The sequence below is a fragment of the Cynocephalus volans genome, chromosome 1 (assembly GCF_027409185.1).
Source record: "Cynocephalus volans isolate mCynVol1 chromosome 1, mCynVol1.pri, whole genome shotgun sequence".
Lineage (NCBI taxonomy): Eukaryota > Metazoa > Chordata > Mammalia > Dermoptera > Cynocephalidae > Cynocephalus > Cynocephalus volans.
Genome location: NC_084460.1, coordinates 26,042,991 through 26,068,970, shown reverse-complemented (window position 1 = coordinate 26,068,970; position 25,980 = coordinate 26,042,991). Strand labels below are relative to the sequence as shown.

Genomic DNA, 25,980 nt, shown 5'->3' with positions numbered 1-25,980 from the left:
CAATCAGTTTCCAGCACTGCCACATTGGAGATCAAATTTCCACATGAGTTTTGGAGAGGACAACACATCCAAACTCCATCACTGATGAATGGATAAACCAAATGTGGTCTGTACATACAATGGAATATTATCCAGCCATAAAAAATGAAGGAAGTACTGATAGATGCTACAACATGATGAACCTTGAAAACATTATGCTAAGTGAAAAAAACCAGTCACATGAGACCACATGTTATAGGATTCCATTCATATGAAATATCCAGAGTAGGTAAATCTATAGAGACAGATTTTGGATTAGTGGCTACTTAGGGTAGAAGTGATGGGAGGATAAGGACATGATAGCTAAAGAACATGATGTTTCTTTTTGAGGTAATCAAAATATTCTAAAATCCACTGTGGGGATGGCTGCACATATCTGTAAATATACCAAAAAGCATTAAATTGTATACTTTAAATAGGTAAATCATATGGTATATGAATTATATGTCAATAAAGCCATTATTTAAAAAAAAAATCTTGGAGGGCCCTCGAAACCACACCTGCTAAGAGGTCTGGGGGGTGGGAGGTAGATATACCATGCAAATATTATTCAGAAGATTATAATGGCTATGTTACTATCACACATAGCAAACTTCAGACAAAAGAAAATTACCAAAAACGAAGAAGGACATTACACAACAATAAGCAAGTCAACCTGTGAGGTATAATAGCAATCCTCGATGTGCATGCACCAAGCAACAGAGCTAAAACATCTGTGAAGCAAAAACTGATAGAACCCAAAGGAGAAATAGATCATTCATATTTATAGTTGGATACTACAACACCCTCCTCTCACTTGATAGAACAACTAGGCAGAAAATCAGCAAGGATATAGAAGAACTGAACAATCCAATAGGATTACTTGTCATTTATTGAACACTCCACCCAACAAAAGATTATGCATTCTTTTCAACCACCCACATAATATATACCAAGATAGACCATATCCTGGGCCATAAAACAAACCTCAACAAACTTAAAAGAATTAAAAACATATAAAGTATATTCTCTGAACACAATGGAATCAAATCAGAAATCAAAACAGAAAGATAACAAGAAAAGCTCCAAACATTTGAAAATAAACAACACTCTGTTAATAACCATTATTTAGCAAAGTGTTATTTCCAAATGTTTGGAGATTTTTCTTATCTTCCTACACACACACACACACACACACACACACACACGAAAATGAAAATGTGGGAAGCAGATAAGAAGTTCCGAGAGAGAAATTTATATAATTTCTTACATTAAAAAAGAAGAAAAGTCTCAAATCAATAATCTCAGCTCACACCTTTAAAAACTAGAAAAATAAACCCGAAATAAGCAGAATGAAGGAAATAGTAAAAATAAGAGCAGAAATAAATAAAATTGAAAACAGAAAAACAGTAAAGAAAAATCACTTAAACAAAAAACTGGTTCTTTGAAAAGATCAGTACAATTGGTAAACCTCTAGTAAGACTGATGAAGAAAAACAGAGACAGGATACACATTACCAATATCAGGAAGGAAACAGGAGACATAACTACAGACCTTGCAGACATCAACATGGTAATAAGGGAATATCACAGACAACCTCACCCATACATTTGGAAACTTAAATGAAGTGGACCAATTCCTTAGAAAGCACTAACTACCAAAATTCAACCAAAATGAAACAGCTCATTTGAGTAGCTCTATAACTATTAAAGAAATTGAATTTCTAAGGTAAACTTCCCCCGAAAAGAAATCTCCAGACCAACACGGTTTCCCTAGGTCCAGTAGACAATTCTCCCACTAAAGACGAATGAACACAATTCTACACAATCTCTTTTAGGAAACAGAAGAGGAATCACTTTTCAAGTCCTTTTAAGAGGCTATTATTATCCTGATACCAAAATCAGACAAAGAGAGTGCAAACAAAAAACTACAGACCAATATCCTTCATTAACATTTATGCAAAAATAACAAAATGTTCATAAGTAGAATTCAGCAATTTATAAAAAGAATTGTACACAGTGACAAAGTGGGGTTTACCCCAGGGATGCAGAGCTGGTTCTGTATTTGAAAATCAGTGTAATCCACCACAGTAACAGGCTAAAGAAGAAAAGTCAGATGAGTGCATCAATTGATCAGAAAAAGCATTTGACAAAAGTCTACACCCTTTCATGATTAAAAGCTCTCAGAAAGGTAGACATAGAGGGGAGCTTTCTCAACTTGATAGAGAACATCTACAAAAACAAAATAAAAACTCTATAGCTAACTTTATCCTTCATGGTGAAAAACTGAAGGCTTTCTCATTAGGAAGAAATGGAAACAAGAACATTTCCTCTTACCACAGTTTATTTTTAAGCAGGAATGAACAAAACTTAATATTTTTTTTTGTTTTAGATAATACTTAAATATTAAAAAAGCTAAAATTTAAAATACATTTGCTAGGCTTTTTTATATATCACATTTACATAAGGACTCTGATTTTATCTTTCTGAGGGCAGTTGCACAGGAGGAAGAAAAAGCAATGTAGGATAGTCTCTGGAGCTTGCACTGCCTTCTCGAGCCAACTGTCCCCCAGCAGAGCAGAGTTGAACTGAAGAAGCATGTGTCCCCTCCCCACTTCTCTCTCCTGCCCCCCTTTTTTCTTAGCATGACAGAGTCTTTACTTTTAAATGATAATCAACACACCAAGTAATAAGATGTAACAAGTTCTTGAATTCTATCATCTAGCAATTTTGATTAAGAGACAATAAAAGCAGCCGAAACAATTATACCAGTTAAACCCTTAGCTGGAAGGGACTGCTTTAAGATTGGCTGCTGCTTTATGCGGCTTACAAATAACTACCACGTTTTCATAGGTAAAGCCCATGATCTTCAAGAAAGTGTTAGGGAAAAACAAATTATTAATCCCTTTCTTTCTTCAAAGAATTGTTTTGTTTCATTTTGTTTTGTTTTGTTTTACTAGATCTAAGAAAGCAGAAGTCAACACTGACATATATGTCATTTGAACTAACAGATGCAGGAAAACAGACAATATATACCCATTAAAATTCTAAGAAATAAGAGGTACAAAAATCTTTGGATACATTCTAAGTCTGTACAAAGAAGCTAGATTTGCTACTCTCCAAAAAGTGTGGAGGGGGAGGGGGCTTAGGGAATAATTGAGTAAGGGACACAGAGAATAATTATGGTTTGTGATGATGATTTGATTATCACACACTGTACACAAATACTGATAGTCAACTCTGTACCCCATAAATATGCATAATCAAAAATAAATAAATAAATATTTTAGGAAAAATAAATGTCCAGAAATCAGGAAAATTTACAAGTCAATTGCAAATAAAAATAAATGAATAAAAGAAAGAGTAACCTATGAAATAAAAAATCCGTAAAAAAGAAAAAAAAAGTGAAAGGACCTGTCATATAACACACGGAAGTAATTTAACACCTTTTCATCAGAATATGACCTGAGCTTTGCTAAAACTTTATATTCCATGAGTGTATCTAAATGCCAATCCATGAAACAGGTGCTTCTTTCTTCTTCTCCTATCCATTTATGCAGTAATTTTCCTGGCTTCGGACCTGATGTCGCTAAGGCCAAGAAGTTATCCAAGACTTCACCCCTATCCTGCCGGAAATAGGTGTGGAGGACGGTCACCTTCTCCTGGGTCTTTCCCCACTTCAGTGCTGCACCTGCCAGGGGATCCCGGAGCCGCCGCTTCCTCGGCCGTGAACTCTTGCCCCATCTGCAGGCGGCACTGTGCAATTTCAGCCTGAGCTGCCGCCTCGGCCTGCTTCAGCCTGGGCTTCTTCGCTTGGGGACCTCGAACGCCTCGACGGGCCGTGGTCACCAGCAGCTGCAGGATCCCCTGCGACTGACGGACCACAGCGGCGGCGACTCTGAAGCTGAGACGAGCGGCCTAAAAATCTCCTGCCCCCTTTGGTTTTCACTTGCAGCATTTCTGAGTAACAAATACAAAATTAAGTTTGGATATAAGCCAAAAGAGCTCCTTGACCACCCCCAGTCAGGATTGTGTCTCATTCAAAGAGATTTGGCACAGAAAGAATAATAGTTACCCTTCATCTACAGGGATACGGTGACAGCATCAAAGACCACACGTAAATGTCGTTTGCTGTCTCTGAGCACAGACAAAGCTAATACAAACTCATCTGTAAAATAAGGACACTTGACCAGGTGGTCTGTGCCGCCCCATCGAGCCTGGCCAGCTGGTTTCAGAGCTCAGGTCCTCCACGCTGTAAGGTCTCGCCCGCTCCGTGAAGGTAGATGCAGAAAGGAAAGTCCATCAGATTGCCACATCAACCTTCTAATATAAAAATAACCAAGTTGCAATTGAAGTAGATCAAGAAAATGCAAAATTTTATCATAGTTGTGGGGTACATTAATATTCAATAGTTTTTAATTTATGTGTGCTGTAAAACTGGCAAACTACAATCAAACACGTAACCCCAAGACTTTCCCATGGGGATATAGAATTTGAGAGTAGGCCCAGTGAATTACTTCCTAAATCCTGAGAGTCCTTAATCTGCATTCATGATGCCTCTGCTGATACATTTTTTTCCCCCCAGGTCACCTGGACAAGGGTATTTCTTATCTCATGGAGGCTTTGAAACACCTTTTTTTTAAAAAAGCATCAATAAATTATGATTCAAGAATTTGGAACACTAGTGTTACAGGCAAATCTTTTATGTAACATAAAACGCTCTGTTTCTTCCACTTCTAAGAGCTCAAGAGAAGGCACTACTAAATCGTGTTCCTGTGGCATTTCTGGGTAACGGGACATTGCTTGCTCCATCCCCACTGAACACCTCACAGGAATAACTTGTTTCGTGTCGTGCACTTCGGCTGCTCCATGTATTTCAGAGATTGGGGCGATCTATAATTATATATAGTTATCATCTGTAACCAGGCTGATTATCCTGTTCTGCCTTCATTATTTAGGGTGTTACTGTAACCTGTTCTCTGCCTTTTGGAGAAAGACAAGACTTTCCACATTCCATCTGCTTGGCCAGCTCTTCCACTGATGTTATACTAGTTTCAGCAACTAAAGGCCCAGAGGTAGTTCCTTCTGTGGTTCTGTTTGGGTCTAGCAAAATATGGAGAACAACTTCCCACAACACTTGTATCGGTGTTGCGCCGTGTTTAAAGCCCTGTTCATACAGCCCAACAACAACGTCGATGCCGTTACCAGCTAACGACTCTGCTTTGCAGATCCAGAATTTACAACAATTTTTCAGCCTTAGGAATACAGAACAATATGGTAAATATTTTATTAGAAAGTACAACAACTTCAATGAACTGCAAACATTCTGTCAGAGTGTTGTTAATTTTATTGGACAGTCCAAGTTGTGATTTTTTTCCTTCCTCTTCTTTTTCAATGCTTTTTCAAAATGAAATATTCTTTTTCTCTATTATTTTTCTTTTTGTTTTGTCTCATAGGAGGCAGTTCATAGATTTTCCTTTTAGATTTCTGCTCTTCTTCCAGTTTGCTTCAATCCTCTACTGTTAAATTCTTTTAAATATTTGGATTAGTTTGGGTCCCATTTGGGATTCCTTTTCCACTGATGGTTGTGTCACCCACTTGAGTTTGGGATGCTGTCTTGTTCAGAAAATGGTTCTGGGGAAGAGTCTGTTGCAACTTTGAGTTCAAAGTCCATGCTTTCTGTTGAAAGCTTTTGCTGCATTTATTCCCATTGGTTCCATTTGCTCTCGTGCTAGGGGTGCTTAGAATGTCTGAATTAAAGCTGCTAAACTAGGCCTCCGACTTACGGCTTTTGATTTTTTTCAGCGCACATGATGAACGAGGTGTAGAACAAGGTTGAGTAGGCTTCTGATCTTGCTTCATGTTTATTTTGTTTTGTTTTGTTTTTTGGCTTCAAGCTCATTTTATTTTATTTATTTATTTATTTATTTTAATTTATTTTATTTATTGAATCAAAATTGATTATGCATATTTTGGGGGTTCAGCATTGAGATATGTTGATCGAGTCAATATTACTAGTGTCTATATTGTTACTAGTAGTAATTATTCTTTATGCCCCTTGTCCATTTTCTCTCCATTCCCCTCTGCCTCCTCCCTCCCCCCTCTAATTTTCCTAGATTTCTTCTCTCCTTCTGAAAGAATGATGGTTACTATGTTGATTTGTTGCCTAGACGATCTGTCCAATGCTGAGAGGTGTGATCAGGTCCCCCAATACTATCATAGAGCAGATGCTTCTTCTGTCACTCTGAAATGGGCTTTGTGGAGAGAGACATCCTCTTTTCTTTATCTCTGGTGGTGACTCTCTTTGTGACAATGCACTCCAGTGGTTGGCAGACCATCTGCGTGGTGGCTGTGGCATCTAGCCACTTTCGCAGTAGCCATGGTTATTGTGGTGGCTATGGCAGCCCACCCACATGGAAGTGATGTTTTTGGCATGCTCCTTGGTGCTGGCATTGTGCGTGGTTGTGGGATGTGTCTGATCACCAGCTCCATAGCTGGGGTCCCCAGGCAGGTCCTGAAGTGCTGCCACTGTGTGCCTGGTTGTGGGAGGGGGATCCATGCCTTGGGTCCCTGGGCAGATGCCAATGTGCTGGTGCGGTGTGCCTGGTTGTGGGAGCAGGGTCTGGTCCCCGGCTCTATGCCTCAGGTCACTGGGCAGGCCCTGATGTGCTGGCACGGTTTGCCTGGTTGTGGGAGAGGGGTCCGGTCCTCTTCTCCATGACTCAGTTCCCCAGGCAGGCCCCGAGGCGCTGGCATGGTGTGCCTGGTTCTGGGAGGGGTCCCGGTTCCCTTCTCCGTGACTTGGGTCCCTGGGTGGGCCCCGAGGCACTGGCGTGGTATGCTTGGTTGTGTGAGGGGAGATCTTGCTTAATGTTTAAATGTCTGCTGTTACATCCTTCCTGAAGCAGACTGGGGTATGTCCTGGGTTTGGTATGTTTTACTTTCTGTTCAGTAGCAGCATAAGACTATAATTTAATTCAATTTGCTCTTTCATATTCAACCTAGTTAACCTTTATATCCTTGACCACTGTTTTTGTTTTGTTTTGTTTTTTGATGTTTGGGTTCTAATAAGCGTATGAACAAAGTGAGAGAGAACTGTCCTTGAGGGGTAGAATTCTGACTTGTGTTTCTCCAACAAATTGTTTATTACCTCTGTCTTTCAGAACAGCACTATTCACTGAACTTTTGCCCAAGGCTTGTTTAGGAACCAGTCTGCTCTTGGTTTGATTATAAGGGTTAAAGTCTTTGACTTCCATAGAGTGCATAATTCAAAATCTGGCTTTTCTCAGAGACTGATAAGGTTTGAGGCAAGTTCTCTTTTGTTTATCTCTTTGAGAAAGCTATCCAAAGATTCATTTTTTAACGTGGGGATTTCCAGTGTCTGTACATTTAGCATTTCCTTGATCTGCTGCCTGTTACTCTGTAGTTTTTAATTCCTGTATGTTCAATGACCCTATGGTTTTTCTTGACAGTTCTCCTGTAGGGGATGATCCAGCTTCAAGCTGCTATTGACTATTGCTGGAAGCCTTCTAGTTTGGGTTAGAAGAATCACATCCTGAAGTCAGCCTTTTGCCCAGATGTTTTGGTGGATCCAACTTTGGCTTTTGGGACCCTGTATTAGTGGCTGGTCTGGGCTCGATGGGCCTCATAGCTTTGACAGGAAAAACAAAATGGCTGGTAACATCTTTTTTGGGTAGATTTAGTAGCTTTGACAGGAAAAACAGGAAAATCAAAATGGCTGGTTAACATCGTTTTTTTTTTTTTTTTTTTTTGTGACCGGTAAGGGGATCGCAACCCTTGGCTTGGTGTCATCCGCACCACACTCAGCCAGTGAGTGCACCGGCCATCCTTATATAGGATCCAAACCCGCGGCGGGAGTGCCGCTGTGCTCCCAGTGCCGCACTCTCCCGAGTGAGCCACGGGGTCGGCCCGGCTGGTAAACATCTTTTGGGGGTAGATTTGGGTTCAGGCAATTCCTCTTGGCTTTTAGATAAGGTGTGGTGTTTTGGCACTTCAGTTTCCCGTGGCTGCTAGGTACTCCTGGGTCTTCCTCTACTGCTCTGTGGCAGCAGCAGTGGTAGCCCCTGCCACAGCACTGACCCCTCAGTGACAGATTTTCTTCATCTCTCACCACTCTCACTCAGTATAGTACTAGATGTCCTAGCCAGAGCAATAAAGCAAGAAAAGGAAATCAAAGGCATAGATATCAGAAAGAAAAGAACAAAACCATCTCTATTTGCAGATAAGTCTTAGTAGAAAATTCCAAGACATCTACACAAAAAGCTCTTAGAACTAATAAGTGAGTCTAAGATGGTTGCAGGATATGTGATCAACATACAAAAATAAACTGTATTTCAATATACTAGCAACGAACCCATGAAAAGTGAAATTTAAAACATTGTACCATTTAAATTGCTTTAAAAATGAAATACTTGAGTATAAATCTAATAAAATATATGAGACTTGTATGCTGAAAACTGCAAACTCTGATGAAAAAAATCAAAGATTCAAATAATGAAGAATGTATTAATTAGGGTTCTCTAGAGAAACAAAACCAATAGGATGGATGGATAGAGAGAGAGAAAGACAGACAGATACAGATAGATGAAAAGAAATTTTATTATGGGAATTAACTCACACAATTATTGAGTCTAATAAGTTTTGCTCTATGTTGTCTACAAGCTGGAGAGCCAGGGAAACCAGGGGCATAGCTCAGTCCAAGTCTGAAGGCCTGAGAATCAGGTAAGCCGGTGGTGTAACTCTCAGTCTGAACCCAAAGGCCTGAGAACCTGGGGGGGGGGGGGGAGTATTGGTGCACTGGTGCAAATCTCAGAGTCCAAAGGCCATAGAACCTGGAGCTCTTATGTTCAAGGGCAGGAGAAGATGCATGTTCCAGCTCCAGAAGAGACAGAGAATTTGCTTTTCCTCTGTCTTTTTGTTCTATCCAGGCTCTCAACTGATTGGATGTTGCCAGCCCACATTGGGTGAGGGTGGATCTTCCTTATTCAGTCTACTGATTCAAAAGCTAATCTCTTCCAGAAACACACTCACAGACATACCTAGTAATAATGTTTTACCAGCTCTTTGGCTATTCCTTAACCCAGTCAAATTGACCCCTAAAATTAACCATCACAGGGAGAAATGCTGTATTCATTGATTGGAAGACTCAACATAAAAAAAAAGGTCAATTCTATCCAAATTGATATATTGGTTTACACAATTTCTATCAAAATCCTAGACTTCTAAAATTTATGTCAGCAGACAAAGAAAAAAGGAGAGAACTAGAAAAGTCAAAACAATTTTGGAAAAAGAATAATAAAGTGGGCAAAATCACTATCCCCTATTTTAAGACATTGTATAGATGCAGTAATCAAAACTTTGTGATTGGCAAAGGGATAGAAATAATGGAACAGAATAGAGAACCCAGAAACAGCCCCATACAAGTACAGACAACAGCTTTTTCAAAGGGGCAAAAGCAATTCAATGGAGGAAGAATTGATTCCTCAAAGGCAAAAGTCTTTTCAACAAAAGGTGCTGGATATCTGTAAACAAAATATGCACATTGACCTAAACCTGACACCTTATACAAAATGTACAGGTTCAAAATGGATCATAAGTTCAAATGTCAAATATAAAACTATAAAATATTTAGGAGAAAGCATAAGAGAAAATCTTCAAGACCTAGGGCTTGATGAAGGGTTATTAGACATGACATTGGAAGCATGATCAACTGAAAAATTGATCAGTCGGAATTCATCATTACTGAAAACTTTTGTTTCCAAAAGACCATATTAAGTGTGGAAAAAAAGCTGCAGACTGAAAATATCTGCAAATCACACAGCTGACACAGGACTTAAATCTAGACTATGTATCTCAAAACTCAACAGTAAAAATAACAACAAGAGAAAAAATATTATAAATGGGCAAAAGACATAAAGAGACATTTCACTGATGAGGATAGACAGATAGCAAATAAATACATTAAAAGATGTTTGACATCACTAGTCATTAGGAAAAGCAAATTAAGACCACAATGAGATATTATTACATACTTAATATAACAGTTATAACAAAACATGGTGACAGTACCAAATGCTGGCTAAAAGGTGGAGAAACTGCATCTCTCATACACTGGACTCTATAAAAGTCTGAAAGTTTCTTTAAAAGAACAAAATATACACTCACCATACAGTCCAGCAATTGCACTACCATGCATTTATCCCAGAAAAATGAAAACTTATGAACACAAAAAAGCCTGTGCATGAATGTTTATAGCAGATTTCTTCATAATAGCAAAACACTGGAAACAACCAAATATCTCACTAGTGAATGGTTAAACATATCGTGTGCCTCCATACAATAAAATACTACTCAGTGATAAAAAGGAATATATTTACATGTGCAACAACTTGTAAGGATCTCAAAGGCATTGTGTTCAGTGAAGAAAGTCAAACCCGAAATGTCACATACTATATGATTCCATTAATACAACGTTGTCAAAATTATAGAGAAGAGATTAGCGTTTGCTAGAGATTCGGTATGGTGGAGATGGGTGTCGATATAACTTGGTAGCACAGGGGAGACTTTTATGGTCATGGAACAATTCTGTATCTTGATTTTGGTGGTGGTTACACCAACATACACATGAGAAGCTCAACATAAACAAAAGCTGGGAATGTTACAAGACTCAGCTGTGAATAACATTTGCATAGTCGTTATAATGCAGACACTGATATCCCAAACTATAATATAATCATATTAGGATGATGGGGAATAGAAAGTATTTGGTGTGGCATGAGGTCAGCAGTGACAGAACATTATATCCCCATCTTTGATCTTGAGAAGTCAATAAATAATACTTAAGAATGCAAAATCAAGAGGTAGCAATATAAGCGTGTTATATGAGATATAGCAATAGAATCTAAAACAATCAGTTAAACACGTTGAAAATGGTTGCTTCTGCGAGGTGAAATGTGGTTAGAGGTTAGGGAGATTCCAGTTTTCATATGTAAAACTTATAGAACTATTAGATTCTTAAATTGTGTGTACATGTAACTTCCATAAAAGTAAAAAATAATCTTAGATCACTCCATTAATGTAAGAGTTACACTTAAGAACAATATCCATGTTATTAGCACCAGTAAGAGAGTTTTATAAGCTTGCTGGATATAAGACAGATGTTCAAAACTCAAATGCAATCCTATTCAGTGGTCAAAAAATGCTGAAAAGACGTAATAATAATTTTTAAAGCTTTCATAAACTAGAAAGTATTAAAAATAATTCTAACTAAGGATGCATAAGACCATTGTGGGGGAAAAATTGTAAATTGAAAGTCATAAAAGAAAACATAAATATATAGAGGTATATTATGTCCACGACTGGGAAGACTCGTTATTGGAAGAATATCAATTTGCCCAAATGAAAATATAAATTGAATGCAATCAAATAATAATTCTAAAAGGGCTTTTCATGAAACATGACAACATGATTCTAAAATGCCTTTGGACTAAGAATAGTCAAGACAATTTTGAATAACAAAAGGTGGGATGGTTTGATTTGCCCACAATAGGTATTAAAACTTATTATAAAGCTATACTAATTAAGACAGTATAGTATTGAAAGAGACATAGACAAGTAGATCAATAGAACAAAGATCTCATAAAAAGACGACAGATTTCTAGAAACTTCGTACACAGCAAAGGTGGCGATGTGTACAGTGAGTGCTGGATAAATCATCCTTGCAGGAAAAAAATGTAAGATCCTATCCCTATAACACACACACACACACACACACACACACACCACACCCCAGAAAAATATAGCTTGATTAAAGGCTTAAATGGAAAGAGTGAAATAAGCAAAAATTGAAAACATTTTTTTGTATAACTACAGTTTCCAAATAATACCAACTCTACTGCTTTGTAAGCCACACCAGACGAAAAAGAGGGACTCTCCCACATGTGCCCAAGGAAACAAATAGAAGAATGTTTTTTTGCAAAATTGTACTAGCAAAGCATTGAATAAAACTTTAATATCCACCATGAGAAGTGGTAAATTATGGCCATTCTTACAGTAGAAGACCACAGAGCAGTGGAAAATTAATATAATGGAGCTACATAGATCAACAGGAAAAAAATCACACAAACTGCTAAACATAAAAAATAAAGTTCCAAAATGCTATGTGCAGCATAATAGCATTTATATAAAGTTTAAAACTTACAAAGTAATACTATATTCTCACATTGCTTAAGGATTTATACATATGTTGTGAAAGTATAAAATCATGCTTGAGAATGATAAACACCAAATTCAGGACAAGGTTTTTAAAAAGAAATTGAAGAACATAATTGCAAAATGTTAATATTTTACAAAGATAGGATGGTAGCTCCATGACTATTTCTTATATTATTTTTTACACATTTGAGAATAGAAATATGTTTATTCAACTTACCAGTAATTTCAAAATATATGTGTGTTAAAATGAAATAATACTTGAAAAAGCCCTGGATAAAAGTAAAAATTGCTCCGAAAATAAAGGGTTGTTCATGATCATGGGCAGCATGAAAACTTGTTTTCTTGGTCTGTTGGATTCTCTTTTGAATGGAGGCAGGGCCAATCTGAAGCTCGGTACATCAGGGTCAAGTCAACCCCAAGTCTCCATGACCAAAGTCCATCCCTGACTCAGCTCCAAAGCTCTGAGGGAAGGATCATCAGGAGGTATGTGAAGGGAGCATGTTGGTGCTGGGGGTGGCAGAGTGAAGGGCAGGAGTCTTGGGCGACCTATAGGTCCCCACAGCTTCTTCTCCCCACTAGAGCCCCTGGAGATGGCAGGAGGCAATGCATCACAGGGCATGCAGGAGCTGTAGGGGAAAATCATTTATTCATTCATTTGTTCATTCATATATTAATTCCGCAAATATTTACTGAGCATCTACTATGTGGCAGGTACTCTGCTTGGTCTGGGTTCCTGGAGCAGACCAGAAATGAAGCTCTTATCACTACATCCCTACACCTCTTTCTGGGTTTTGAACTCTTTCCCATACCCAATTTGTTTTTGCCACTAGTCAGAAACTTCAAGTCCTTGGATAGGTTCTACTAGTTGATTTTAGCAATACCTTTATCATTCATGCCAAATATATAGCATATGAAATACTAAATATATAACAATGCATGGGGGACTCAAGTTTGGGTCTTGACCATTCCACACCTTGGACAGCCACCTCCAGGGTCCCTAGGAATGCAATTCAAAAACTTTCCAACTCCAGGGCACTACACAATGCATAAGAGTTGGAAGCCTCTGAGAATTCCAAGACATTTAGAGAAAATAAGGGTGCTCAAAACATTCTTTTGAGGCTTGATCACACTTGTGGGCACCCTGGTGGGCACCCCATGTCACTCTGTGGGCTAATCTTGGACTCCTCTTGCCAGCCCATGACCATGGCCCTGACCTCCCTCCCTAAGGACTAAGGCCCACCCTAAACTCACCTGCCACAGGTTCCACCACCTGTAGATATAGGTGACCGTGAAACTTATCACCAGCAGCACCTTGAGGCCCAGAAGGAAAGCCACAATCATAAGGGCAGGCATCTCTGGACCTAAATGCCACAGGGCAGAAGGAGCCATCAAATGAGGTTCTGTGAGTATACATGTCCTCTCTAAGGTCACATAGCCAGGAACTTCCACAGCCTGTAAGTTGCACCAATTCTATCTGATTCCAAGCCTGTGCTCTTTTCTCTATACTTAGCTCTCTCTTAAAATTAAGAGATGCAACAATCACAACAATTCCTTGAACTTGTTAAAACAAGTGAACAGACCCGATGTAGTTGGGAGGAGGGGAGAGAGGGAGGTGGAAAGAGGAATAGGTAAAGGGACATGAAAACCAACTACAATGTATATTGAAAAGTTAAAATAAAAAATAAAACGAAAAAAAAGAAATAGGAGATGATCTTGACCTGTGAGCCTCACTCTGAATTTGGCTCCACAAATGCTGATTTGAATACCCAATATACACCAGCCAACATGGCAGGGCTTTAGAGATACAAACCTGAATACAATCCACTCTGTCCCCAAGGACTTGTGGTCATTTAATATAACCTTTGCTACAATCTTAGGAGTTTGGTATTATTAGCACCATTTTATAGTTGAGTAAACTGAGGCTCTGAGAGGATAATTGACTCAATTGTCTAAGTTTACACAGATATAATTACTGGAAACTAAATGTAAAAATAATTTAATCTGATTTCAAATAATAGTAACAGTGGCTAACATTTACAGTAGACATACATGCAGACAAACTCTACTACATGTAGATAAACTCTACAACCTGCAACACTTAGAGTTTACATATAACATTTCACTTAATTCTCATAAGGACTCTATGAATTAGGAAACTTTATTAGACCCTATCTACAGATGAGCAAATTGAAGCACAGAGAGCTTATGTACCTGTGCAAGAATTAAGTGGAAAAGCTTGTTCTGTCATTGGAGATGTCATGCTGCCCTCAGGATAAGTTTGTTCAAGCAAGTCTTACAGAACAATATATAGGCAAGATCACCTTCATATAACTCAAACAGGCTGATTCAGACAAGACAGCCATGCTAACAACCAGGTCAGAATCATCAGTGAGTACACTAAGGTGAACTGTTTTTTGGAAATTTTCAAGGAGATTGAGCCAGCAGACCACTCTTTCTGCAGATATGGAAGAACCTTTCAGGATGGCCACATCCAAAGGAAGCTAATGGCCAGAAACCATTCTGGTTATTCAAGGAATCACAGACTATTAAGTTGGACAAGACCTCAATGATGACCAAGCTTCCCCTCATCCCAGTGCCTTCTGGAATCTGCTCAGGAGACAGAGGTGACCCCAAGCTGTCCACAAGAGAAAAGGTGAATGTACCTGGGCTCCCTGTGGGCTTGAATGCAATGTGGGCTACTGCAGACAGTATGAGGTTGGCCTTGATGTGAGAATGTGCCTCATGCTGTACCTTACAGGAGGTGAGCACCCGCTCAGACTCCTGCACCGACGCATTCACCAACAGCAAGTCCTCCAGGGTGTAGGTCCCATCGTTATTCTACTTAGATGTGGTCTGCTCCATTCCCTTGAGCTTATGGCAGTCCTCCAGCCAGGTGAGAGACATTCTGAGGATAGAATCTCTGCACATGGCAGGTAACAGTCACCAAGCCAGAGGAGATTGAAGACTGGGACACTGACACTACAGGGGGATCTGACAAAGCCCAGAGAAAGCAGGCCATTACTGTGGGAAGTCCACTGTGGGAGTCTGGGAGCTCCTTGAGAATGGGTTCATCTGCTCGGGGCCTAGTCCAGGGCCTGCCGCAGAGGAGGATTTCGGTATTGGCTAACAGACACATGCATAAGGAATCGCATGTGTGAATGAGAATGTTAATGCATAAATGAGTGCATATTTGGATAGACAGATGGATAGATGGATAGGATTGATGAATGCCATCCGAATTTTTTTTTCTTTTCCACGTTGGCCATTAAAGATGTAAAGATGGGGTATAAATTCCATTTAAGAAGCTACAAAGTTGATTCACTCTATGACTACATAATTCTGAGATTTGAAGATTCATAGACTCTTTGCAGACTCTTGGAGTCCAAGACACTTCAAGATACTAAGATTTTACCTAGGAAGGAACTTCAGAATTGAGAGGTTAAGTAACTTGTCCAAGGTCACAAGTGGCAAAGCTGGGATTATACCAGAGACAGTATGTTTTATCATGATGCTATCCTGACACCCAAACTATAAGGCTATAAGCATTTTTGATTCTAAGCTGCTGAAATTGTAATCTAATGACTCCTAAAATTTTTCCAACCAGATTTTCAGCTATGAGATAGGATTATTCACAATGAGGAAAACTGAGGAAATCTTAAATCCTAGTAGACTTCATATGAACACACAGCATGATATAGCTCTAACCCTAAACTAAAGGCTGGGAGATCTGGAGTCTGGTCCCTGCACTGACACCATAGCCAACTGCAAGACCCTGTGCAAGTCATTTTCCCTCTGCTTCCAAGACTTTAAAATTATAAAATTCTCTCAGGGCAGATCAGATTTCATGGGTCTAGTGAAGACAGATTTTAGCTATTGGTCTAGAGTAGAAAGAGTGACTCCTAATACAGTGCAATCTGAAGGGGCTAAGGGCATCCAACACTAAAATATCCCTTCCTCATCCTCAACTAACTAGACCTGTGAAATTCTATCAATGATGCTGCTAATGGGTTGGAAATCCAAGGCAAGACGCTGTCCCCAGCAATTTGCACTGTTCAGTCTTCCCCCTCCAGTACACAGGCACAGCACAGGGATTCTCCCTAAGCAAGGAGCAAGGCCTGAGAAGGGAGGGCCCAGGATGGTTAAAGCATGGTGACTGGGGTGGTGCCCATGGAGAACAGGCCAAGGTAGGTGCCACCAAGAGAGTGTCATGGGCTCTAGAGGGTGGCTCAGATGGCCTGTTCCAGCCACCAATGAGCTCTCCTGGTTGTACGATGTCCAGGGCAGTGTGTGGAGGACAGAGGTCTGGCCACAGCTGATGACAACTGCTTCCATGCACTGAATGGCAATGTTTAAGGCAGGGTGCATGTGCTTTCTTATTTAATTTTCACAAAACCAAATGAGATAAACACAAAAAGCTACTTGGTATCTGAAAAAAAAAAAGAGAAACATTTAAAAGGAATCTATACACAATCAGATTCCATCAAAATTGTCAAAAAGGAATTGGTTGAAACTTCATCTTGAAAAGCATTCAAATTATAAAGATAATTTTATTTAATTTGTACTTTAAATATGGAATGGAATCGTAACTAAGCACCAACTTTTGGAAGGAACAAGTGTTGGGAGTATAAATAAGATGGCATAATTTTTTCCCCAAAATTTGTATTATAGTACCAACAAAATCCTTCATTTCAAATTTCACATTCACAGCACAATTATTAAAAGGTAATTTCGAAAATGTATTGGCAATTACTTGAGTGATCTATCAATTTTCACAGGGGCTGCTTTTAATCAAAGTGTTCTCCTCTGACATGCCCACAGTATCATTAACATCACAGATCTCTTTCTTCTTCCATTTTTCACTGCTCAAAGGCTTTGCCTGTGATCCCAGCAGTTCCCCAATATCATTTGCATCAACTTCTTGAAATACAACTTTTGCAGGATCTCTGATGTCACTTGGTAATGGATGTGGATTCTACCTGCACAGTACAGTCTGAAGTCTGTCACACCACAGTCAAAGCACAACCAGCCTCCGGAGCAGAGGGTTTCTGGCCCCCACACCACTCCCCAGATGCTCCCACAGCACCTTCTACCTCCCTGCCTCGGATTTCTCTATAGGCGGGAAGTGCCACCTAACCTAGGCAGGCACATCTCAGCCTCCCCTCCTTTGTGGGACAATTCTGAGGCAGAGTCTACACAGTTCCTCAGAAGGTCCCCAGTGGCGTTGAGTCCCGGCTGTGCACAGGGGCACCAGCTCAATGACTCTCTTTTATTGGCTGTCCTCCTAACTCGTCTCTCCCCCAACTCTCCCGTCCCACCTTTTCAGGGTCGCCTCAAAACCACCTGCCCTCTTGTTTCAGGCTCTGCTTTCAGGTGAACCCAAATAAAGACCCCCCACAAAGACATTTCTGTGACAGGAGACATAACCAAGCTGTGTGCAGTGTTGAGAAAGGAGGCATTTTGAGTGCGGGGAAATTTTAGAAGTAATCAATTCATCTGTGAATATTTGTATTTGCAATGACTTTTGCTTCTCTACGCAGCTGTCCAGGGAATTACATAATAATCTCAGATAAAGAGGACCCCTGAACCACCATTTTTCTATCTTACGGCCAGAGATACCAAGGCTGGGAGAAGAAAAGCCACTTGCAGGAGACCCACAGCTGGCAAACAGAGCAGAGCTGGGAGCCCGAATTCACATCAAAGCTCTGTCCCTCACCAGCTGCACAACCTTGGGCTGCCTCCACCTCTTTCCACCTGTGTCCTTGAGTAAAGTGCGAAAGGGACAAGCAGAATAGGGTAGTCATACACGTGAAATGTCACCCGGCCCACGCGAATATATTTTACTGACTGTGCGCTGTGTTCGTTCCAGACATCAATATCAATATTTTCCTCCATGTAAAATGATGTGTTTACTTCCATGATAATAGCACACTCTTCCCTTGTTTTGTGAATGAGAAAAGAAGGAGAAGACTATTTTGGAAATTTTAGAATCCAATATACATTTAAGGAATTAATTTGACTGCTGTGCCACCCTGAACCACACGCTTGCTTAAGCTGGGCTTTCGAGTTGTCATAAACAGCGGGATGATCATTAAGATTCCTCCTGGGCATGGCACTGTGTGTCCTCACTGAATTCACAGATCCGCCGAGCACTGGTCCCGCTCACAAAACTCACCAGAAAAATTAGGCCTATGTCCAAGTACGAGTGACGATCTAAAGACATCGTAGTCCCTAAAACTGAGAAATTCACAAAGCCCTTCAAATCTTCTTCATATAAAATAATAGTAATAAAATTAAATTTCCAGAGGATATTCTGTCTCTGTTTTACAGCAGAGAGAAGTGAGTTCTGAGAGGTAATACGCATAATAATAATAATTAACACCAATTGCCTCTTCCAAGTGGTTGGTATGAGCAAGGCACTGCGTTAAGTGCACAACCAAGTGAAGGATGTGCCATTTTTTAATGAGGAAACTGAGGCTCAGAGAAGTCCATGGCCCATCTCTGCACTACCTCAGCTGAGCAAAAGAAAGATCTTACCCCGGAGGTACTGGTCCAGACAGACGGTTTTCTGGAAGACCAGAGTCGACCTGTGCTTGACTTGACAGAGGACAAGGGAGAGCACATCGTCACCCTTCAGGGGGATGAGCACACTGCTGGTCACATTGTAGGTGTGTCCACGAGGGTGGACGCTGGTCTGGGGCTTGAGGAGCTTGTGGTGGTTTTTAAGGCAGGCCACAGTAACCTGGGGTGTGGAGAATCCAGAGGATGTATACGTCAGTTGGATCAAACATTTGTGCCAGGCTCAGAGCGCTGAAGGGGGCCTTGAAAGTTGTATGAGTGGGCGCTCCTGCCTGCAAGGAGAGATCCCTCCTGTGAGAGGGCATGAGGTGTCCAAATTCCAGTGTGCACGAACCCTGGAGTCTCTGTGGAGAAGCCCCATCGCTTCCTCTTCCACAGGGTCTAAAGTTTATGTTTCTGATGGGAGCTAGATTCTGAAGCTGGTATCAGAGGCCAAACAATGAAACTACAGGGGACCATAGCAGTATGTAAGGAGCCACCTCCTACGGGCACTGCAAACACCCATATCGCAGATACCCACTTACGGGCTCTTCCCTAACTCATCGAGTCTCACAGCAACCCTAGGAGGCAGGAGCTGTTACTATCCCCGTTTCACAGATGGAGGAAACTGAGGCCCACACAGGCTAGGTAACTTGTCCAAGATCCGCAGCTAGTCGGTGGCAGGGCTGGGGTTCTTAGCCAGGCAGTCTGGCCCCAGAGTCTGTGCCCCTGACTATCACTCAGTCCTGCCCTCAGTCCCTGGAGGAGGAGCACCTCTCTGTTCACAGGCCAGGGCATAGGGAGGAGGTTAGAACGACAGGGAGGAGGTGGGGAGCACAGGTTTTGGGGTCCCACTCAGCTCAACTTTACATTCCCAACCCCTCCACTGAGTGAGCCTGAGCAGCTTAACTCTCTAAGCCTCAGTTTCCTCTTCTGTAAAAGGGGGATGATTCTAAATTCTCAGTTAATAAATTAAGTACCTAGTATAGGCTACGTGGCACATAGTAATCTCTCTGTAAACGGTAACTATCAGCGTCATATACTCACAATTAACATCTGAGGAATTGTTATTCATCATATTTTTAATGTTAACAGAGAAAGAAAAGGCTCAGAGAGGGTTAGTGACTCTCCCAAGGGCCTCACAGCTAACAGAACCAACACTGCAACCCAGGAGTTCTGACTCCAAGTCAAGGGCATTTTCTGTTACGTCATAGCTGCTTCTACTTCTCCATGGGTGGCCCTTAGTTCATCAATGGTATTTAATATCATTAGTTAATCAATGGTATTTAATATCATCCTACCTTCAGCACAGCTCTGGACTAGGCACTATAGAGACTGCAGCCATCACTGCAGAGCACCTACTGTGTGGCCCCTTGTCCAGATGTCAGGAGTTAGGGGAGAAATCCTCAGCAGGTCCCCGTGAGGTGGGTATAACAATTGTCATTGCAGAGACTCGGAAAGGGAATTGCTGTGCCTGAGCTCTCACAAATGTGTGATGTGACACTGAGACATTTGGCTCCAAAGCTCAGCCACCTCCAAACATAACAGCCAGTCCCTGCTTCAGGGGTGTGCAGGCCTAATCGTGGAAGAGAGGCATAGACGGGATAAAACGTTTAAGTACTGGCTGAGAGAACTGAATGGTGCGGACAGGCATGACAGTTCAGGAAGAAGTAAATCAATATCGAAAATTAAGTCATTAAGTAATTACTTTGTAATTAAGATTGAGATTTGGGAAGAGATTTGAGATAAAATTAAGGTTTGTATTCTCGGGCAGGATAGAAGAGAAAAATACAGAAAAACACATTGAATTTGAGAACAGAGCCCTGCATTCTAATCCCAGCTCTGCAATTGAGACCTAAGACCTTGATCCCTCTGCTATTTTTTCCAGCTGTCGCAGGATCAGCACGTGAGGACACCCGGTACATGGTCTATTGGTGTTAGCCTGGGAGGAACACAGGCACAGAGGTGGCAGTGTATGAGGGGTGGGGTGCTGATGAAGGGTTTTATGGACTAGATTGGGGAAGGACAGCTGCAAAAGTATGTTAACACCTAATAGGAAAGGGCCTGCATTCCAGAACAGGAAGGGGCTGCCCTCCCCCCTGCAGACCATGGGGTGCCACCCACAAAACTGCACTGGCGACAGGTATAGTCAGTGATGCTCTCAGGGGTGACTTTTGCAACAATGGGCCAAATATACTGCATGCAAGTGAAGGAGGAAAGTAAGACAGAGAGGAAAAAACTCGGCATAAGTCAATAAAGAAATAATACAACTTGCTCCTGATCAGAAAGGACCACTTCTGAGTTTTTCACTCAGTCCTGTATATCCTGCTGGATGAACGTTTTTCTTATCTCTCCTGGACAACAAAAAAAGGGCCCAGAGAAATTTGAAGATGAGTGGAATCATTCCCCCTGAGAATTCTTTCAGCAGCCAGATAAAGGCCAGTTCTGTCAGGGAGAGGTCAAAGCCTGTGAAGATGAGCTGTTTTTGCCAGCCAGTGTCCCATGCACGTTTCCTCAGGCAGTGGCCTGAGCTATAACACAGGTACACGGACACATGTGCCCCTGCTTCTCTCACGGAACCGGCCTTCCCCACTTCAGGTCGTTCTGGAGAGCTGGCAGTCTATGCACGGGCTTACCCCGGGCTCACCAGCCCTGGCTGATCATAATACCACCCCCACCCCAGAGTCCACCCCCAAAACCCCATCCCCCTCCAAGCCAGTAACTTTTCCTCCCAAGCTGATCCAAGCTGGTCCAAGGGAAAGCAGCTCACCCCCTCTAGGTCTGAACCACTGGCAAGCAGCTCTCCCTGGAGGAGAAAATCATCTGAGGGCACAAAGAGCGACATGAGGAGGAGGGGAGGAGGACAGCTAGGACAACCTGCACCAACCCTGTGTGAGGACCTGCGCACACCCTCTTTCCCAGCCTAGGTAAGAATGCTGGCCTCTCTTTAAGGTTAACTTCCAGAAACTTCCAATTGAACCAGTCTTCATTGATAGCCTTTCTGGAAGGGATTTTGTTGCCCAGTAGTCCTTAATCTCTACCATTTTTTGCGGTTAAGTGTTAAGAGGGAGAATTTCAACGTGAAGGGTGTGTGGAATTGGAAAAGGGGAGTCCAGTTCTTGGCGAGGGTGGGGCATGGAGGAGTGGAGTTTGGGGGCGACTGTGTGAGAGTTTTCTCACGAGCCTCGAGCGTCCTCTCTTCCTTCACCTTCAGAGGCTGCTGCCCTGAGTCTCTGACCCTCCCTGGCCTGCTGCCCAGAGAGGCTGGGGCCAGAGGCTGCACCCACCTTTCTCCCGTCGGGGCGTCTGAGCCCACAGAGTGATGTTGGCCTGGGCTGGGGGCTGCTCATCCCGCACCGCCCAGCAGGCAAACTTGTTCCCATCCAGCATGGCTTCTGCCTGCCATGTGTGCCGCAGAGAGAATGTCCCATCTGGGTTTCTGGTGACCTGGGGAACATCCACGGTCTGGATCGTGCGTTTAGTCTCCGTCCACGTGAGATGCAGGTGGGAGGGAAAGAAGCGGCTGGCGTAGCAAGTGAGATTCGCTGTCTGATGCATGTGGACCTGGGCCCCAGAGGGCTCGGTGGTGATCTTCAAGGTGGGGATAACTAGACAGAGGAACAGAAGTAAACTCGGGTGAAATTAGCCCCTCCCTGCACCACCCCTACCCCCTCCCCGCCCCGTGTTTCCTCCTCCCAGGAACCAGCCTCAAGATCTCTCACTCTTTTTAAAGAAACTATTTTTTCTCGTATGCTCAATGTAAGGCCAATAGGGCTGGATGTTAATTTTCATTAAATATAGGTCGGGGTACATGGGTGTCTGGTATATTCTGTGTTTGAAATATTTCACATCATGAAATATAATTTGAAGAATTACTAAAATACAATGCTCATGAGGACAGGGACTTTATTTTGTCCGTTGCTGTATGCCTGGTACTTAGAACAGTGCCTGGGTCACAGAGGATATTCATTATTTAATGATTGAATAATAATCATTTAAAATAAAAAACCTATAACAATGATATTGAACAAAGATGTTTGGAAAGGGAGGCCAGGGCAGATAATAACAGAAGATCAAGCATTCATAAGCAACTTCCTGTGTGTCAGGCACTGTTTTAGATGTTTTATAAGAAATAACTCATATAATCTTCACAGGAAACCTATGAGGTAGGCCTTCATTTTATTCCCATTTTACAAGGACACTGAGGCACAGAATAGTTAAGTAACTTGCCCGAGATCACACCACTTGTAAAGTGGCAGGGCTAGGATTAAAACCCAGACTGTTGGCCTCTTGGAATCTGCATTTTCAATCTCTACACTGTGAGTTTCAGTTGCTCATTTGTGAGAGGGGCAGAACCCCTGAAAGTGGGCGCTGCCGGGAATACCCCCACCCCGTCCTCCTGCCCATTCACCTTGCAGCACTTGAGAGAGGTTCATGGTCTCTCGCAAGGGCTCTTCTAGGGCCATATGGGTGACTTCACAGGTGATCTCAGATGAGACATCTTGTCCATCCGGTGTCAGCCATGCCTTGCTGGTGACAGAGTAACTACCTTTGTCGTCAGTCACCAGGCGCTGAGCTGAGGCTGGATGTTCATCACTGTCCTTCAGCCAGGTGACATAGATGACCTGGGAGTTGAAGGGGCCAGCTGTGCAGTTGAAAGACACTGAATTTCCTGGGGTTTTCCTCTGAGATGGACCCGTGGGAGACATGAAGGGTTGTCCAGCTGTGAGGGAGAGCAATCGTGACTGCACAGAGAGCGGGAGGCACCCAACGCCAGCAGTCTGCCAGAGGCGCCCACGCTGTGCTGTGTCTGGTGCCAGCAACCGACGATGACAAGTAAACCCGCACATATGATTATGACCAGAGCTCAGTGTCCTCAAGGAAACCCAAAGAGAGCAGTGATAGAGAATACCAGGACTTATTCCCGAAGGCTAGTAGGAGAGGAGTCTTTGAGGAGGTGATGTTTTGAGCTGCAATTGAGGAATGAATAGGAGCCAGCCACGGGAAGGGACAGAGGAAGGACATTCCAGATGGCAAGAACCACAGGTGAGAAGGACTTCGGGCAGGTAGAGCTGGTGGACTTGAGAAACCAAGAGGCCTGTATCTCTTCGGCACTGTGGGCAAAGAGGTCCAGATCAAGAAGAGCCTGGCGAGACATGGCGGCAATCTGGATTCTATTCTGAGTGTGACGGGAAGACATAAGAGACTTTAAACAGGGGTGAGGTGGTCTCGTTTACAGTTTTTGAGATAGCTGGGGCTGCTGTGTGGTGGGAATGGGAGCAGGGAGACCAGCAGGGAGGCTGCCTCAGGCCTCCAGGCCGAGGTGACCGTGGCCCGGACGAGGGTGATGAGAGACAGAGGGACTGGCGCTACATTTGGAAGATGCAGCCCACGGGACTCGGTGATGGGCGGGATGGGGGAGAAGGGCAGAATGAATTATGGATAAGTGACTCCCAGGTTGTTCTCTTGAACATCTGGGTGAATGGTGGCTCTATTTTTAGAGATGGGAGAACTGGAGGAGTTGGGATGGGAAGGGATGGTGAAGAGTCAAGATTTCCCTTTTGGACGTTAAGTGCCTGGTGACCTGAGTGTGAAGTCAGGAATTGCCACAGCAGGGGTGGCTGGCCCTCCTAATCGGGCCCCCATTAGTAGCTCACTGGGCGTCTGTCCTCTTGCTGGCCTCCAGTGATGGGGAGCTCTCTCCACCCAAGGCAGCTGCATTCATCCTCATGCAGCTATGACCAGGTACTTCCTGCTTCTAACCTGGAATCTGACTCCTAGGGTTATCCCAGGAAAACTGCTCCTGGGGACAGCCCTGCAGAGCTCTGGAGCAGACACCTCTTCAAGTCCTGCTCCAGAGCCCCTGCTCTGTGCCAGGTAGTGATTTGGGTGCTGGGGACACAGAGATGAGTCAGACAGGACCCCTGCCCTCCAGTAGCATCTGTTCAGGTTGGGGTGGGGTCTGGGGGTGGGCAAATAAACCAGCAGTGACCACACAGAGTGAGAGCTGGCAGAGGGCAGCTCAGGAGGCCATGGGAGCTTGTCCTCTGAGCACACAGCTCTGGTGCCCTCTGCATCATGCCCTGGCGTCATCCACCGCATGCAGCACTGTGGTTTACAAAACACTTTCGGAAGTGCATGTTCGTGTCCTTCCACATCCCCACCGTGGGAGGCTGGTGTTATTGTCCCCACTTTCCAGAAGAGGAAACAGAGGCTCAGAGGTTTAGCAACTTGCTCAAGGGCACACAGCCTGTCAGTTGCAGAGGAAGGACAGCAAGCCAGTCTATCTGACTTCATGTCCAAGGCTCATCCTTCGATGTCAGATGCTCCGTCACTGAGGGATTGCTCTCTCCATCTTTCTCACCCTCACACCCTCCCTGAGCCGGAACTGATAGCCACTCAGACCAGAGCTGATACCAGGGAAACTGTATGGAAGGTGGGCTTCTTTGTTACCCCCGACCTCTCCCCAACCCCTCATCCTTGTGTTACATTCTCCTCCTCTGACTCCCAAGCTCCCACCATCTCCCTTTTGCTCAAAGTCCACATTGAGGAAAAGACACAGAACAGCACCTGGCAGGCAGAAAAATGGTTTGGCCAGGTCCTCTGAGCCTCGGCCTCCTGCCTGTAACACAAATTGGCTGGATTTGGTAATCCCTGGGGGCCTCTCTGCCTGCTCCAAGGGTTTCCATGGGCAGGACTCAGAACTCACCTGTGAGTCCCAGCAGAAGGGTGGACAGGAGGGGGCCCAGGGCCTGCCCATATGTGACAGTCGTGGTGAGAGGCTCCCAGCCTCCCTGGTCCATGTCGGGTGACACCCCCTGGATGACACTCTGCATGAGCCCAGGAGCCACTGCCTGGTCCAGCTGTTCATCTGCCCCACCCCCAGCCAGGCCTGGGACAGGGGTTTGAGCCACAGTGAGAGAGAAGTGGTCAACTCCTCAGGCCTGAGGTCTCCTGGAGGGAAGGTGACGGATGCCTTTGGCTGGGCGCTATCTCGATGCCCCATGAGCCAGCCTGGGAAGGGGCTGGGCTCCCCCTCAAGCTTTAGGCCTCAGAGTTGGCAGGAGTGCTGAGCCCCAGGGTCCCCTCTCTTAGAGGTTCCTCCACGTTGAACAAACATCATTGAGAGTCCGACCGGCCCCAAGCCAGGGATAGCTTCTGGGAAAACAGAAAG

General features: G+C 43.1%; 2 pseudogenes; both read right to left on the bottom strand.

The window, feature by feature from the left end:
- Positions 1 to 4,675: 4,675 nt before the first annotated feature.
- On the bottom strand, positions 4,676 to 10,233 carry LOC134370721 (cytoskeleton-associated protein 2-like; annotated as a pseudogene).
- Positions 10,234 to 12,826: 2,593 nt separating this feature from the next.
- Positions 12,827 to 25,609, bottom strand: LOC134370611 (immunoglobulin heavy constant epsilon-like; annotated as a pseudogene).
- Positions 25,610 to 25,980: the final 371 nt, after the last annotated feature.